The sequence below is a fragment of the Rhipicephalus microplus genome, chromosome 10 (assembly GCF_043290135.1).
Source record: "Rhipicephalus microplus isolate Deutch F79 chromosome 10, USDA_Rmic, whole genome shotgun sequence".
NCBI classification, from domain to species: Eukaryota; Metazoa; Arthropoda; class Arachnida; order Ixodida; family Ixodidae; genus Rhipicephalus; species Rhipicephalus microplus.
In genome coordinates this window covers 14,799,002-14,814,676 of record NC_134709.1, presented here as the reverse complement: position 1 = coordinate 14,814,676, position 15,675 = coordinate 14,799,002, and the positions used below count along the sequence as shown (strand labels likewise).

The 15,675-nt window shown below is 45.5% G+C and overlaps 1 non-coding gene across 1 annotated transcript; it reads left to right on the top strand.

Moving 5' to 3' along the window:
- Positions 1-8,276: 8,276 nt before the first annotated feature.
- TRNAA-AGC (transfer RNA alanine (anticodon AGC)) lies at positions 8,277-8,349 on the top strand. The gene has a single exon. It is a non-coding gene; the product is annotated as a tRNA-Ala (tRNA).
- The last annotated feature ends 7,326 nt before the right edge of the window (positions 8,350-15,675 follow it).

Genomic DNA, 15,675 nt, shown 5'->3' with positions numbered 1-15,675 from the left:
TAAAACCCCGAGAGATCATCATGTCATTGCCTCTTTTACCATTTCTCGCCGTTTTCCTTCTCTCCGCATTTGCAGTTTTTATCAAAGGCGAGGGTAGAAGAGGAGGAAGAGAGCCATCGGCAACACGCAGTGAAAGGAGAGCCACCGCCGCTGCCACCCAATTGTTCTCCTGTCGCCATCTTCCTTTCACAGCTTGAAGCAACAGCGCCACCGCTGTACCAGTGGCAGCATCGAAAGAATACCGAGCCTTTCTTCCTATACAGGTCAATATGTGCTCTTCCCCACGTTTCCGCGCCATTCAACCGGCTTGTGTCGCTGCGCGTGGTACACCTTAATTCTCTACGTTTCTCTCTCTCACTCTCTGCTCTCTTTTTCTCTCTTTGTGGGAGTTGCGGTCGTTCCTTTTAATTCGTACTATCGGTTTATTCGTCGAGCCGTTGGGACCATGAACGACACGCCAGGAGTCAGTTAGTATATACTCGCCTTCTTTGCAGACGTTTCCTCGTTATTCCTGTTTGCTTTTATCTTAGCCTGTTTGTTTGCCCTCTTGTTTGTCGCCCGAGTGTCTTCCTTTTCAGTTCTCGTCTCAATCTTTTTGTGTGCCCGCTTTTAGCGCGCGTTCTCGCTGTATCGCCCCCGTTTTTCTCGGTTGCGTCGCTCCATTCAGAGCTGCGGCGCAGTTTTTCGAAACAATAGCATTTAGCGCAGCCCTGGCCCGGCGGCCGGATTGTATACTTGTGTATCGCTTCTGTTATGCGTGGGTGTTGTCCGAGAAAATACACACAATGACTCTTTCTGTCTCTTCTTTCTGTCTAAATGACGGCGACAGAGCCGCTATTGTGAATCCCATTGTTAAGGTGTCAGCTGCATTGTGCCGAGGACTTTGGTGTGTGTGCGCGGGGGAAGGAAAAGGGGGGTTGGAAGCGTTGTGTCCGGTGCTCCGCAGTTCGAGCGGTGGCTCTGTTTTCTGTTGCTGTGCTCGATAAAATCCGGTGTTTCTTTTGAGCTAACGCGGTATTATAAGCACAGTTGGAACCGTACATTTCGTTGGAACGCGACCTTCTCCCGTCCTAAGCCCGTACCCAAACGTGTACGTTCAGTACGTGGCTGTGTTTTTTGTATTTTTTTGTCCTTACTTTCAGCGGTCCTCGCCTCTGCCCCTAAAAGCGTACGCGTCCAGTATGCCTTGTACCCGAGTCGTCTGTATCGCTCGACGCCATCTGGTGACGGATGACTGTGACCTGAATACACGTTGTTGCGTGGCGCTCAGCCCGCTCGCCAGGCCAGCCACATAATTACACTGGTGTTTCACCGCTGCTGCTGCCACTGCTTAAGCGAGAGTTGATGACCGCTTCTGATGATTGGATCGTTAACGCGGTGTTCCTGTGCCGCTTGATTATACAGCAAAAAAAGAGCGGGAACGCTTTTGTCTCTAGGCGCACTGCCTTGTGATTCTTCGCCCCTCCCCCTCCCCCTGATGACGTCATATGTACAGCGGCTTTCAAACGAGAACTATGAGAGATGACAGTTGCGCTTTGTTGCGGCGGTTGTTGGGGCTGTTTCGCAATGGGCAAATGGGACGAGTGCACATTTATACTTCGTGTTTTCACCGTGGTTTGTGTAGATGAGTTTACGTTTCCATAGAGACACTCGTCTGCGGCCAGCATAATGAATGGATTCAGAAAACTCCTAAGATCATATCAATATTTCACGAACTTGCATGCGTTTCTTGCTTTGGAGGCAACCTGTATCGCGGTAATCTTCTCTTTGTGAAATTCTGTATATCAAATAATGGTGTATTTTGGCATTCGTCCTGCCTTTTGGTATTAGATTAGAGTACAAGTTCACTGTTACCGTGACGTAGCAGTGGTGCGTTTCGTTCATCTTTTATATTTACGTGATAGAAACGAAAGTGGACTTATGGTTACCGGTGGTCGGTTACAAAGCAGGGGGTTTACATTAAATAAATATACGTGAGCGTAGGTACTTTAGCAATTATCGCATGCTGTTGCGATGCGAGGTCGTGGTCTGGATGTTATGTATTTAAAAAGAAAAAACACTCCGCAACAAAGAATATTACCCCGATCTCTACAAGGGCGATATTTTAGTCTACGGGCGGGGCACGTTATGATATAGCGTGTCCCACCACATCGCTCCATCTTACAGAAGCAAAGGGGTGAATCATGTGCACACTTAGATATCGGTGTAGCACATATTCTGACAGTTCCTTCTTATACCCTTGGCATCCTGGAAGACGATGTCAATATGAATAAAAGCCGCCCTGTGTATACGCATTCCTGTGAATATTTCGCTAGAGCTAGATTTTTATGTCCCGTTAGAGTCTCAATTTAAAATGTACATTTGATGTCGTCTCCTTTCGATGTCCATAACCGAGTCGCCCAACTATTACGCATACTATATGAAGCCAATCTCCACGATTCTGTCCTGCTCTCTCTCACTCCCCCTTTCCCCAACCTACAAGGTTTTTAGCGCGTTCGGTAGCAACATCACAACGTGTTCATAAAGAAATCTACTCCAAATTTTATATTGGAAACTTTGGAAACTCGTACCTACAAATTTTCGTTGACAATGTCACTCATAACACATCGAACCATCGCTATGAGGAATGTTCGTTGTTATAACCGAAAATGTAGACGAGTATGTTGTTTTTTTCCTTTTTTTTTTTAGAAATAGAGTGCCGTTTTCAGTGTTTCCCTCTCATTCGGCGGCAAACTTCTGAGGAAAGTTCTTTTTATACTTTAACGCCGCGACCGCACAAACTACCGATGTACGTCACAGGAGACGGTTCTGCTTGTGTGTATATAATGCTTCCGAGATACGCACCGATTTCACTCTACTCTGAGTTACAAAATACTGACGTTCCGCGTGTATGCACTTTAAGATACGTGCTGCCTCTAATCCCACGCAAAAGCAAATTCTACCACAAGTTTCCCTTTACTCCCCGCCATCGCTCGATATTCTCCCCTGGCGACGCGCAGTCATTTCGAGTCGCGCATGACCGGCCCTATCCGGAACGTCATCATCATCCCGCCATTGCATTTGACAACGTTCTCCCTCAGTGCCATTCCGACGCTCGCTGTCAAGTGGCTGTGTGGACGACCACGCAGACACAAGCGTGGCCTCGTCATCAAGCTGCGAGGGAAAGTGGGGGAGGAGGTCGGCGTACATATTCGTCGTTCGAGCGTGATACGCCCGAGCAAACACTCGCACACGCACGGAGTCTCTCTGATATACTACGCTCTCTAAGAAGCCGCACTGGCCGCAGTGACTCCGATCGTTGGTCTTTCCTCCTCAAAAACCCCAGAAGATCGCAGCTAGGAATGTCGATTTTCCAATATTGAGTCGTCATGTCGTTTTCGCCGTGCCGCCCCGCTGCCTTTTCTCTCACTCTCTCTTTCATGCACGGCCCAGAACACGCGGTCTTCTTAGTCCTTCGCTTGACCACAAATCTGCACTCGGAACCTCTACATGTATAGATCCACCTACGTCTCACCAAGCGAACGGCAGCTATTTTTTCCGTATTACGCTGTGTAGACGCCTCTTTTCTCTGTAGTTTGCGCCCTGTCATTCCTTTGATACCACGTCGCTCCTCGTTGTACTTTCTGTTTCTTGTTGTGCTGCGTTTGTTTCATCCTCAGGTCGCTTCACTTCCTCTTTCTCCTCGCCGTCAGCGTCTCTATCGCAGTCTCAGCGGAAAATAGAACAGAGTTTTCGCATCGCTGGTCTCACCACCGTCCTTCAACGGTATGCAGTATAGCAGCCATATTTCTGCGAGTAGGTGCACGGTTTGGCGTCTCTGAAAAGCCATCGTGGTCCTGCCTGGAACTTCTCGTCACTGAAACATAGTGTCTCGCCTACTACTGTATACATCACATATATATATATATATATATATATATATATATATATATATATATATATATATATATATATATATATATATATATATATATAATGCATTCGCTCGCGGTTATCTCTTCAAAAGCGCTTGTCTCTTCAGAAAGTCAGTCGCCGCTGCCTGATCCTCTGTCGGGCGCACGACTCATCCTCTTCGCTGGTGGCAAAGAAAGAAAGGAAGAAAGATGTCAAGTTTGGCTTTGATGGCGGCGGTCACTTTGGTTCGGTGCCATTGAATATGCAGATGCACAGGAGCTGGACAGAAGGAAGCAAGAGGACCGCGGATAAAGCGGTAGCAGCGCCACCCGCGGCGGAGACTTCCCGCGTCGCGTTCCGTGCTCTATGTGCAGCTACAGTGCCTTTCTAGGCACTATAGTGCAGCTTCGTGGATTCTTGGGGCATAAGCGCGTTGTTCGCGCTCTGGCTTAGGATTTCTATATGAGTTTTTGAGGGTGTGCGAAAAAGAAACGATGACTGAGGAGAAGTTCAGGAGTGGGAGATACCGGATTTGTTCGCGGACAACTGGTTCCGAGAGTGAGTAAACTTGCGCGTGACGTCACGGTATGACTCTAACATGGTGGTTTTTGGGCAACGCCAGTGTAAGTCATTTGTAGTTTGGCGTGAGGTTCGAACAAAAGGTGGCGTAACCTCCCATGATCAGCGCTGGAACACCGATCGCTGCTGCGGAGGCCGAAAATGGGAACGGATTTCAATACAATGCCTTGGATGCCCTCGGTTTAATATAGGTTGGTAGATGTTGAGTGCTGCTGAATTCAGGAAGAGGTCAGAGACAGCTTGGCTTCGAGACTCGCTCGCTGCATTCCAGGCCGAATAGCAGCGCCCCCGCGATCTCCGACGACAGTGCAGCTCTGGCCAACCGGCTCGCCCTCCACCATTTCCTGACGCCATGAAGCTCTCGCTGAGTGGTACCCCGTCATCGGAGGGACTCCTTCGACCGTGTTCCCATATTTCTCTATGTTATCATTACTTCTCACTCTATCACTTTTAATCCCTCCTTATTCCCTTCCATCGTTAGCCACTGTTGGGGTATCGCACTTAGATGCAGACAGTTACGAAGCTCCCTTTTATCTTCTTTTCTCTCATTTAAAAATCACTCCCCCCCCCCCTCGGATTCGATAAATACATGCGAATATCCAGCAGCATTACGGGAAGTAATAATAATAATGTCAATATTGTGGTTCGTGGAAAATCGTTCACGGTCTATAGGTTCTTCACAAGCTGTCGTATCACGAGGCGCAGTAGCGGTTTAGCACAGACGATGCTTTACAGCTTCCTCTAAGTCACAAGTGTTGCCGTTGAAGTATGCTGCAAAGAGGGACTTGTAGATATTCATTCTATTGAGTGTCACTGAACGAGTAAACTTAGTGTTTGTGGAGAAAAGCTAAGCCTCCAAGGTTAATAATGTCTTACATCCGGAACCCTGAAGGTTACAGTGGCAGCCTCTGCACGGTCGATCAAGCGTTGCTGGCAAAACATGTTTTCAGGGGCGAAGCTCCTTAAGGCGTGTGATGTGCGTCCCCTGTATGTAGCCACCTCTTGTTTAGATCTTGCAGTGTTCACTAAATGGCGGCACTTGTAGCTGATGATGAAAAGATGCAAGATGGTATCAACTACACGGCGGTACTTGTAGTTGATGATGAAAGATGCGAGATGTTATAAAATAGGAATTATGTCACATATGACGCGTGTCATTGGTGGAAGGCAATCGTTCGATTTTGTGTGGCGACGTACGCTAGGGGGAGCGTTGTAATAGAATCGAGTGGGCAAAATGTACGGAGGATTCATGGTTTACCAGGTTTACCTCCGGAGCTTCGCCCACTCATCATCATTCACTTCGTGGATATGGTGGCACTTTTTTTTTTAATGGATACTATCCCACCCCTTAACCCCCACCAAACAAATTTTGTGCGCATGCCTATGCTGAAGGCGCTGCAAAACCTTGTAAGGTGCATTTAGCTTGCAATGCCTGCGATGTCGGTAGCAATGCGAAACCACGTTGACTGCAGAAAGTTTTCGTAGGGGATCAGTACAACTGACTGAAAAAAAATTCAAAAATGCCCCCACTTCCCTGAAGGGAATCGTAAGGAAGTGCAATGCATTGCGTAGCGTCCATAACGGCGTTTCGCACGTGAAAACCCAGCGTTAGAATAATAATGTTTTTTTTTCTTACACCATGTAGCCACTAGCGCTGTTCGCCGCACGTGGGGTTTTGCTGTCGCGAGAATCGCGGTATGCGTTTCCAGCTCTAGTAGCTAGCGTGTACGGTTAAAAGTACTACGAAGTGAACAAAACAAACAGCGTTCTCAGCTCGGCGTTGGCGTTTCACAGCGCCGTCTCGAGCACACATTTCCGGATGCTCTCCATAAAGGCACCCAGCCAGCGAACAGCCGAGAAGGCGCGAGCGGACGGGAAAGGGGGCCTCAGGAAGGGTAGAGAGTGAACGGTGAGATAAGGAGCGGCGATGCCCTGCACCTTCTCTCTCCTACACTCTCTCGCACCACATGCTCCGGTGGCTAGGGGCGAGGATAAGCGCGTGCACCCGCAGCTGTTGTTATGGGAGAGGAGGGTGATGGTGATCGGATCCCGACGGACGCCTGACAGTCTAAGAAATTTATTGGCATTCATTCGCACTTAAAATGACCGAGCGTTGGGCGAGTTGGTATTCCATTTGGCATTTTGCGCCTGTCTGGGCGCTTTTCCTTTTTGTCCGTTTTTTTTTCTTTTGCGCAAAATGCCATCCACAACAACAACAACAACAACAACAAAACTAGGATGGATTTCACCTTCGACTCGTCGTAGGAGAATGCATTAGCGACCGCATGCACTTTCTGGGGGTTCTGTTTTCGCGATCATTTACGGCACCTTGTATCCGAGTGAATACCGGACATAGTTCTCGTCTTCAAGCGTCAAGAGAAGACGTGCAGAGCTCAGTCGGCTGCCGGTCGAGCGGGAAAGCTGCCCGTTTCAGGGGGATCATCGTCGACGGCGGCGGTCCTTCCTGTCGCAGCGATCCGCGGCTGCGCACGCACAGATTGCTTGTTCGACGTCTTTTAGTGTCACGACCGTGTCTCCGCTGTGACAGGCCACCCGTCTCTCTCTTCCCTTTCAATTTTTTCTTTCTTTTCGCGCACGCGTCACTCTCTTTATGGTCGCGTCATAGGTGGCGCTGTCCTCTCGCGTCATCTCTCGGCACCGTGGCGCCTTGTCATAGATTCCCCGTATTTTCTGCTGTTGTCGTGGTGTATACCTGCTGATGCAGAAGCTGTTGCCTTTTCTTCCTGTTTCCTGAACTGCCACAGACTCGTGGAAGCCAATCATATACTTGAGATGGTGCCTTCGAGTGGCGTCGTCGTTGTGTGAAAGAATGCTGCCTCCTTTCTTTCTTTCTTGCGTTCTTTCTCCCATTCTTTCATTGTTTCTTTCTTTCTCTTGTCCTTTCGTTGTTTCTTTCTTTCTTAATTTCACTTCTTCTTTGGCTGTTTCTTTCGTTGGGTCCCTTTTTGCTCTTGATAATCTTGCTTAATCATCCCTTCACGCTCGTGATTACACGTGTTCTTGATGTGAGATAACGCCCTGAATATGTGATAATGGTGATAATGATAATCCTCCCGGCATGATTGACACCTTCCAAATCAGAAGGATAGGGCAGGAGTCGGGCGGATCAGTATTGAATTCGAGTGGTACTAGAGGCTATGCCGTTAATCCGCCTTTTTCGTTGTCCTGGGTGGCGCTTTGTCCTATATGTGAGATTTCGGTAGGGGCCACAACAACCGGCACGGCCAGAACAAAAGCGTCTCGCTAATTTTACACCAGGGGAAGAACGCCTGCTCTGTGGCATCGAGAAGAAGGCTGATTAGAAAGAAGAGTTTCAAGAAGAGTTACGAGATACACCGTGTCTTCGTGATCTCGTCATCAAAGTTAATCGACCTTGCCCCTCTTCCTTCTGCGGAAGAGAGGCGTTTTTCCTCAGTTCTCCCCAAAAGAGTTGGAAATGCGTGGTGACATCCCAATACACCGTGGACAGCATCTCGGTGCAGGAAGCGACACCTTTGAATATTCGCTGTTTCATGACACGACCAAGGGGCTGGGACAGTAACACGTCTGAGTCAATAACATCCATCTTATTAGGTCTGTTGGGGTTTCGTTCGTTACGTTGTGGAAGAAGCGATCACGTCAACGCCATAGCGATCAAGTCCTGTTTGTACGCGGTTCGCGGCGCCGTGACGGGCAAGCGTGTGTCAATGAAAAGAACCGGTCTTGCTGCTCCACTTTGCCCGATTACGGTGGGGGGAAAGCGAATGCCTCAAGAGCTCCCCCAATACATCTAAGTAGCGTCCGGGGGTGTAGCTCAGATGGTAGAGCGCTCGCTTAGCATGCGAGAGGTACTGGGATCGATACCCAGCACCTCCACATTTGCTTTTTTTAAATGTATCCTTTTTTTCTTTTTTTGCGAGAATTCGTGGCAAAAGAGTCGTTCGTACGTGTGCATGTAAGGGCATTTTTTTCGGTTAGACCCATTATTGAGATATAACAGGCAATCATGCCAAAAAAAGTACAAGGGATATTAACAGAAGTGATTGTAATGTAAATGTGAAGAAAGAAAAGTGGATGATAAAATGACTTGTTGTTGGCAGGGAGTGCACGTACGACCTTCCAATAACGCGTCCGATGCTCTACCAACTGATTTTACAGTTTATGGTAACATGTGATGTGGTCCTATATAACCCGTACACATGTGGCTGTTTTGGTTCCGTTGCTGTTCCAAGGCTTTGGTCGATTTTTCTTTATCAGCAACTAATCGAAAAGTATAGCTTTTCTGTGCCGAGATAATTTTCTTTATACGCAGAGATGCAGCGTCACAAGAATGACTCTGAATCAGAGCCAAATTTCATTTTTGGGTGATGTAGCAGCCTACGCAGGAGGTCGGTCGGTCGGTCGGTCGGTCGGTCGGTCGGTCAAATCTTCAAACATTTCGCCACCATTGGGGGAGGGGGGTCCTTCAGGAAAAAAGTCACATTGTATTATACACTGTAAAATCAAGTTGCTACATCTTCGCTATGCAGAAGGAGGTCCCGTAGCCGATGACTGAATCGGTATCTCCTGTACGGGGCAAAAATTAAAATAGACTTAATACAGTATCGGCAGGAAGAGAAGAAAGTAACGAATTTTTATTTTAAAATACGTGATTGCGCATATTTCAGTGAAATAATGCAAAGCACGCGATGTATTTGACAATCGTGAAAAGAAGAGGCTTTCACACTAGGCTACATAAAAAATGTGGGAAATCGCGGTGGGGCTATGTGCAAGAAATGTTATATAATGTTATATTTGTATATAACGAACGTTCTTAATTGCCAAATGGCCTTGTTGTCACCGATTTTAAGACAGATAACAGTGATTTCTGTATGAAAAATGGAATTCACTGATTATAATATTGATACGTTTTGACACATTATTGACGGTAAAACATAACGATGTCTGGTTGCCAGTCAGAATATGTGAGCTACGGCAGTGACACACAGCTGTGGTCAGGGAGTTCAAGTAAGTATTTCAATAACAACTTTGTTAATCACAATATTGTTGCTAACTGCAAAACAGATATTTCTTGACAATATGTTCAGGAAGAGGAACGAATGTCTGTAGGCTATAAGAGTGCACAGTTCCGTAACAATCTATCAATGCTAAATCACTAGTCGTTGTTATAAGGCATATTGCAGCTGCTAGTTCTCGGATTTTACAGCGAAAGCTGTTATGAAATCAAAACACGGGTCACGTGCGGCGCCGTAGTTGTCCGCCGCCGCCGGTGTCCGTAATCAGTATCGCAAGAAATAAAAAACAAATCTTGGTAAATATGAAAACACCAATGACCATGTGGGACTCGATTCCGGGTCAGCCCTGCAGTATTCTACCACTGAGCCCCGCCAGTGCTTGGAAATAGCGTCTAAACTGGCTTTAGGCAGGCTTGATGTCGGGAAAAGAATCGCGTTAGCATGAGTAATGCAGCTTTTCTTGAACATAGAGGTAACAATCAGACGTCACACAATGCGAATCGCGTGACTAGGGGGTCGTCCAATGCTCCAACCCCTCACAAAAGCTTGTTCTTGATCACTTTATGAACTGTGGCTCATACCCGCTTGAGCCATAATTCTTCATCGTCGTCAACAACTGCATAAAAAATTGCGCGAAATTCCTAGCAAGCGTGTAGTGGATACCATGCTTCTAATAAGAATGAAGAAGGATAGGATAGTGAATGCCTCTCTACTACACGAAAATTATGAATATTTATGGCGTAGTGGATACGCAGCAAGTGTGCTTGTAGCAGTTACCCAAAGAGTGTTTAGACAAGACTCTGAAAGGGTGCTCTTCCAGCTTTCCCTGTGACTGTGCTCTGCGTTCCGTGCAAGCCTGGCGGTGTTTTTTTTTGTTAAGATTCTTCTTAAAGCTTTGCGGCGTAGCACGCTTTGGGAATCCAGCGATAAATGTTTGAAGTTTTTTTTTTCTTGAATGTTTTTTTTCGTTCGCAAGGGCTTTCTGCGAAACGTCGCCCAGATCAGCTCACTTGAACTAAGCGCAATGCAAAAATTTGTGGAAGTTCAATCTTGCCAATAACCCGCAGGGCGCGGGTTCGAATCCCGGCTGCGGCGGCTGCATTTCCGATGGAGGCGGAAATGTTGTAGGCCCGTGTGCTCAGATTTGGGTGCACGTTAAAGAACCCCAGGTGGTCGAAATTTCCGGAGCCCTCCACTACGGCGTCTCTCATAATCATATGGTGGTTTTGGGACGTTAAACCCCACATATCAATCAAATCAATCAATCTTGCCAATAACTCTATTCGGTAAAGACGTTTAGCAAATCACAGGCCTTCGCTGTGCGAAATTCAACGCCAATGTCGCACTTCCTTTGGTGTCTTATAATTCTTGTAATGCTCGATGATTGGGGCCCTATAATGAACTTCGGGATTCAATAAGTTTGCTTGTGCGCATGCACCGAACCCAATCCATTTTTGGGCTCCTGTAAACCGATCTATGTTCTAATAGTTAACTTTGAGCTTGCTTGATTGATTTGTGGGGTTTAACGTCCCAAAATCACCATATGACTATGAGAGACGCCGTAGTGGAGGGCTCCGGAAATTTCCACCACCCGGGGTTCTCTTTAACGTGCGCCCAAATCTGAGAACACGGGCCTACAACATTTCCGCCCCCATTGGAAATGCAGCCGCCACAGCCGGGATTTGATCCCGCGATTAACTCTGAGCTTTCGCGCTGGCGTTGACCCAAGACGCAAAAAAATTGAAAACTGGCGTGTGTCCCCAAGGTGTTTAGAGTTGCCAGCGAGGCGTTGCATACCGCGCACGTGTGACGAGGCAGGGACAGTCTCACGTAATTTTGATTCTGTCACGTGTGGAGCCCAGTGCGTTTGGCTCAACGGAACGTGCGTTTGAGGCCGAGTTCTCAAACTCTGATTATCGTCCGAACGCTAGAACAACCCACGCGAAGCAGCTTGGGCACCTATTGTCCTGGGTCCCCACTATCTCAAACAGTCCACTGATGAGGAGGAGGAGGAGGAGGGGGAAGAAGGCTTAAGCGGAAAGACAGGGAGGTTAGCCAGTTCTTAGACCGGCTGGCTACCCTGTGCTGGGGAAAGGGGTGAGGGGAATGAAAGATGTTAAAAAGAAATGTTGCGAAGAGAAAGAGAAATTGACATTACACACTGACATTACATAACACCGAGCACGCAGGGAATGTGCAGTCTTAAACGTTCTCCAAGTCTTTGAGAGCACTGCACCATTTAAAGGATTAATGCCTACATCTTGCTCAGTTTTCAGTTCTCAATAATTAACAACAAGACAACTTGGCAGAGTTGATAATGCGTGACGCACTGCGCATATATAAGAGTCAAATAAGAGTTAATTCAACCAGTAAACACAAATACTATAGAGACACCTACACAAACACACATAAAATCTTCAAAATTGTGTCATTATAACCTATACAAAAGCTAGACGCGATTTCACGCAGACGTAGTAATATACTCGGTGCTACTGCGAAACTATATAAAAAAATATTATCTTTCGAAGAACTGAAGAGAAAGAGAGAGAGCAAGAAGAAAAAAAGAAGTAGGGGAGGGTCGAGCAGCATAGTAGTGAGTTGGAGGATGGCATTTCTTTTCTTTGGCTCAGTGTGGCACTGCCGAAAATCCAGGTATCCCCCCCCCCCCCCCCCGGTAATACGAAAAAACAAGTGTTCCAGGACCTTAAAAAGGCATGAACACCATTTGCATCGAGCCCGTGGACAAGGTAACCAACAACAATTTTGTGTTTTTAGAACAAATGTTCGACGATTTAGAGTATGATGTACTGTATCGCGGGAGATCATTAAGCTGTCCCAATTAGAAGGCGATGTAGGAACTTATAGGGGGCATATAGTTCGGTTTGATTAGAACAAATAGTAAACGATTTAGAGTACTGCGTACTCTACTGTGGGACGGGCTCAAACCGTCCGTGAAAACAAGTTCATAAGGACGCCTGTCCAGAATGTGTTTAGAATAGGCGGTTTCAAGAACGTCAAACTAAAAGCACATTTTCAAGTTTCTTTCATAAATAAAGGCAGTCCCTCTTTTAGTTCTTCTGATAAAAGGAACGTGGGTAAAGTTTAGGTGAATATCTTATAATGCTTAAGTAGCTCAAAAGAGCATTTATTTTAATACATTTTGTCAAAAAAGGGACTGAAAGTGTGGAAAATCAGCAGGCTATTTTCTAAACTTGTTCTTGCCCACCGATGCTATTGAAGCACATCAGTGCAAGAAGTCGAATGTAATGAAGGGCCCGTGTTTGTAAACAGAGTACTTTGTACTCTTCTATGGGAGAGCTTGAAGCTGTCCCTTTAGGAATATCTTGGGTTTAATACCCTCTATGTGGTGATAGTTGACAGAGGTGTGTTTAAAAAAGTGGGTAACGATTGAGAATACTGCGTTGTCTACTAAAGCCGTTTCGTGGACCTTACAATTTATGAGACCCTGTTTGTGTAGATCTCTGTTTAGAAAAAGTTTTAGAAAAAAAAAGAAAAACGATGTAGAGTGCTTGGTAAAAGGATTGTTCAACGATTTCGAGTACTTCGTACTCAACTAGGGGAAGTAAGACTGTGTCTAGAAAAAGTGGATAACGATTTAGAGTAGAGTGTTTAGAAGGAATGGGTAACAACTTAGAGTACTAGGTACTCTACTATGGTAGAGCTTAAAGCCACCCTGTGTATTTAGAAAATGATTTTTGTGATTCAGGTTACTAGATACTCTACTATGGGAGAGCAGAAAGTCGTCCTCTTATGAAACAACCCAAGCGTGTGTTTAAAAAAGTTGTTAATGATTTAGAGTACTTGGTGATCTGCTATGGGAGAGCAAAAACGGTCCCGTGAGCCTCGTTTAAAATAATTTTATTACCAGATATATCTAACATAAGTCATGTGAACACAGAAAGATAGGCAATGAGGATCATGCGTATGCAGCAGTGCAAGCTGTTATGTACAGCGAAAATAACTGTGTTTAGAAAAAGTTTATTCTGTCGTAGGACGCAAGAAATTTATGGAACGAGCGTCTATACAACAAGCACAATATCTGTGTTTAGGAAAAGTTTATTCTATCGTAGGACGCAAGAAACCTATGAAAGGAGCGTCTATACAACAAGCACAATATTTGTGTTAGGAAAAAAATTATTTTCTTTCGGAGGACGCAACAAACCTATAGAACGAGCGTCTATACAACAAGCACAATATTTGTGTTAGGAAAAAAATTATTCGATCGGAGGACGCAACAAACCTATGAAACGAGTGTCTATACAACAAGCACAATATCTGTGTTTAGAAAAAGTTTATTCTATCGTAGGACGCAAGATACCTATGGAACGAGCGTCTACACAACATGCACAATATCTGTATTTAGAAAAAGTTTATTCTATCGGAGGACGCAACAAACCTATAAAACGAGCATGTACACAACAAGCACAATAGCAAACAAATTACAATAACTGTATTCAGAAAAAGCGGGTAGCGATTTAGAGCACAAGGTACTGGACTGTTTAGAAAAAGTTTGTTTACACTATGTACAAAAAACGAAAGTTTCATAACATTCCAGTAGTGGGCACATATACTAGCTTTGACAATCTGTTTAGAGAAATTTATTCTCACAGACAGTGAACATCAATTACCATCCAACAGAACATTGCGACAGAACACAACATCCAAAGACACACCAAAAGTTGTTAAAAAAAGATATGTGTACATATGTAAACGGAACACAACATACACAACTTACTCAACTACTACAGAAGGATGACAGCAGTGTACAGTGGTAGACCAGCAAGATAAGAACCGAGCCAATAACTATCATTGTAGTGTGCTCCTGGTTTCAGTGTCACTTATATATGCGTGTTTCTAAAGAACACTCGTTAAAAATAGTTCACCATAATCGCTTATTGAATACTAACCGTTTGCTTGTCACAAGAAGCACTAACCTGTTAGTATATGAAGGTAGCGAAATTAAGGTTAGTGAAATCGTCTACCTAATTAGTAACTGAATATTGCTGGCTGTAACGGCACTAGAAACCGACTATATATAGGTTGTTGTTAGCAACTTATAGTCAGTGACAGCCTAAAAATGAATGAAAGCTCCGCCCACAGCCGTCGCCGTCCCACCCAGGCAGAATTTTCATAAATCTCCGTTGCAAATGATTTCATTTTTCGTAAGAATACGACATGCACAGGTGACATTAATTTGATACAATTGTATGCTCAAGTGACATTGACAATTTACTTTAATATACGTGCATATGTACAACGGTGCTGTACCTGTAAAAAAAAAATTCCAGCGTGCACAATGAAAACTACGCGCAGACGTACGTCCACTTCGTGAAGAGGAACGTCCACCAATTGCGATCGCTCATTTACGTGACGTCAAGACCATTCATGGATTTCGGACATGTGACTTGGTCTTACATGCACGTGTTCATTTCGATAGTTCTCGGTGAGTTTTACGTCTTGGCAAATTCCATCGAAAATTGCGACTTCACTGCTCAATCAAACGTAACATTTTGACATTAAACCACGAACTTTTTTTCTAAAATTCATAACATGCGTAGCACTTGAAATACCAGTGACAGACGACTTATGGTGTGGACGGAAATCGCCAATCGTTGCTTTTGCACAAGTCGCGGCCGATCCAGGTGGCCGTGCACAGGTGAATGACAAAAGCGCTGCAGTATAGGGCGGCGGAGTGCGTATTTATTCTTTGGTTGTAGCCTTCTATAATAACCTTATCGACTCTAGAGTATTATAATTTGCCATTTAGGGGTTTACGCTTCATGCCTAATTGTATTTGTAGATTGACTTATTAAGATGATTCTATGAGAAAGTTATACATCGTACAAAAAGAAATATATGGCAAATCCCACGCCACGTGGGAATCAGTTTCATGCGATGCAGCCGACGAGTAGTTGTCCAGGCTTAAGTTCTTGGCTTCAGGCAAGTGTTATACGAGGTGGATCCACGTTAAACGCAGTAGTTGTGGGCACACCGTGGTCTTGCCAGGAACGTCCGTTATACTGGCGTCACCTGGTGACTACTGGGTAACTTATGGTCTGACATAGCGTCAGCAGTCGCGTTAGAGCACATGCAGCACTACTATCAAAACGATGTGCCCCTGACGGCGTGATGTAGTGCTCCTGGCTCCTGGTTGTGGACACTGACG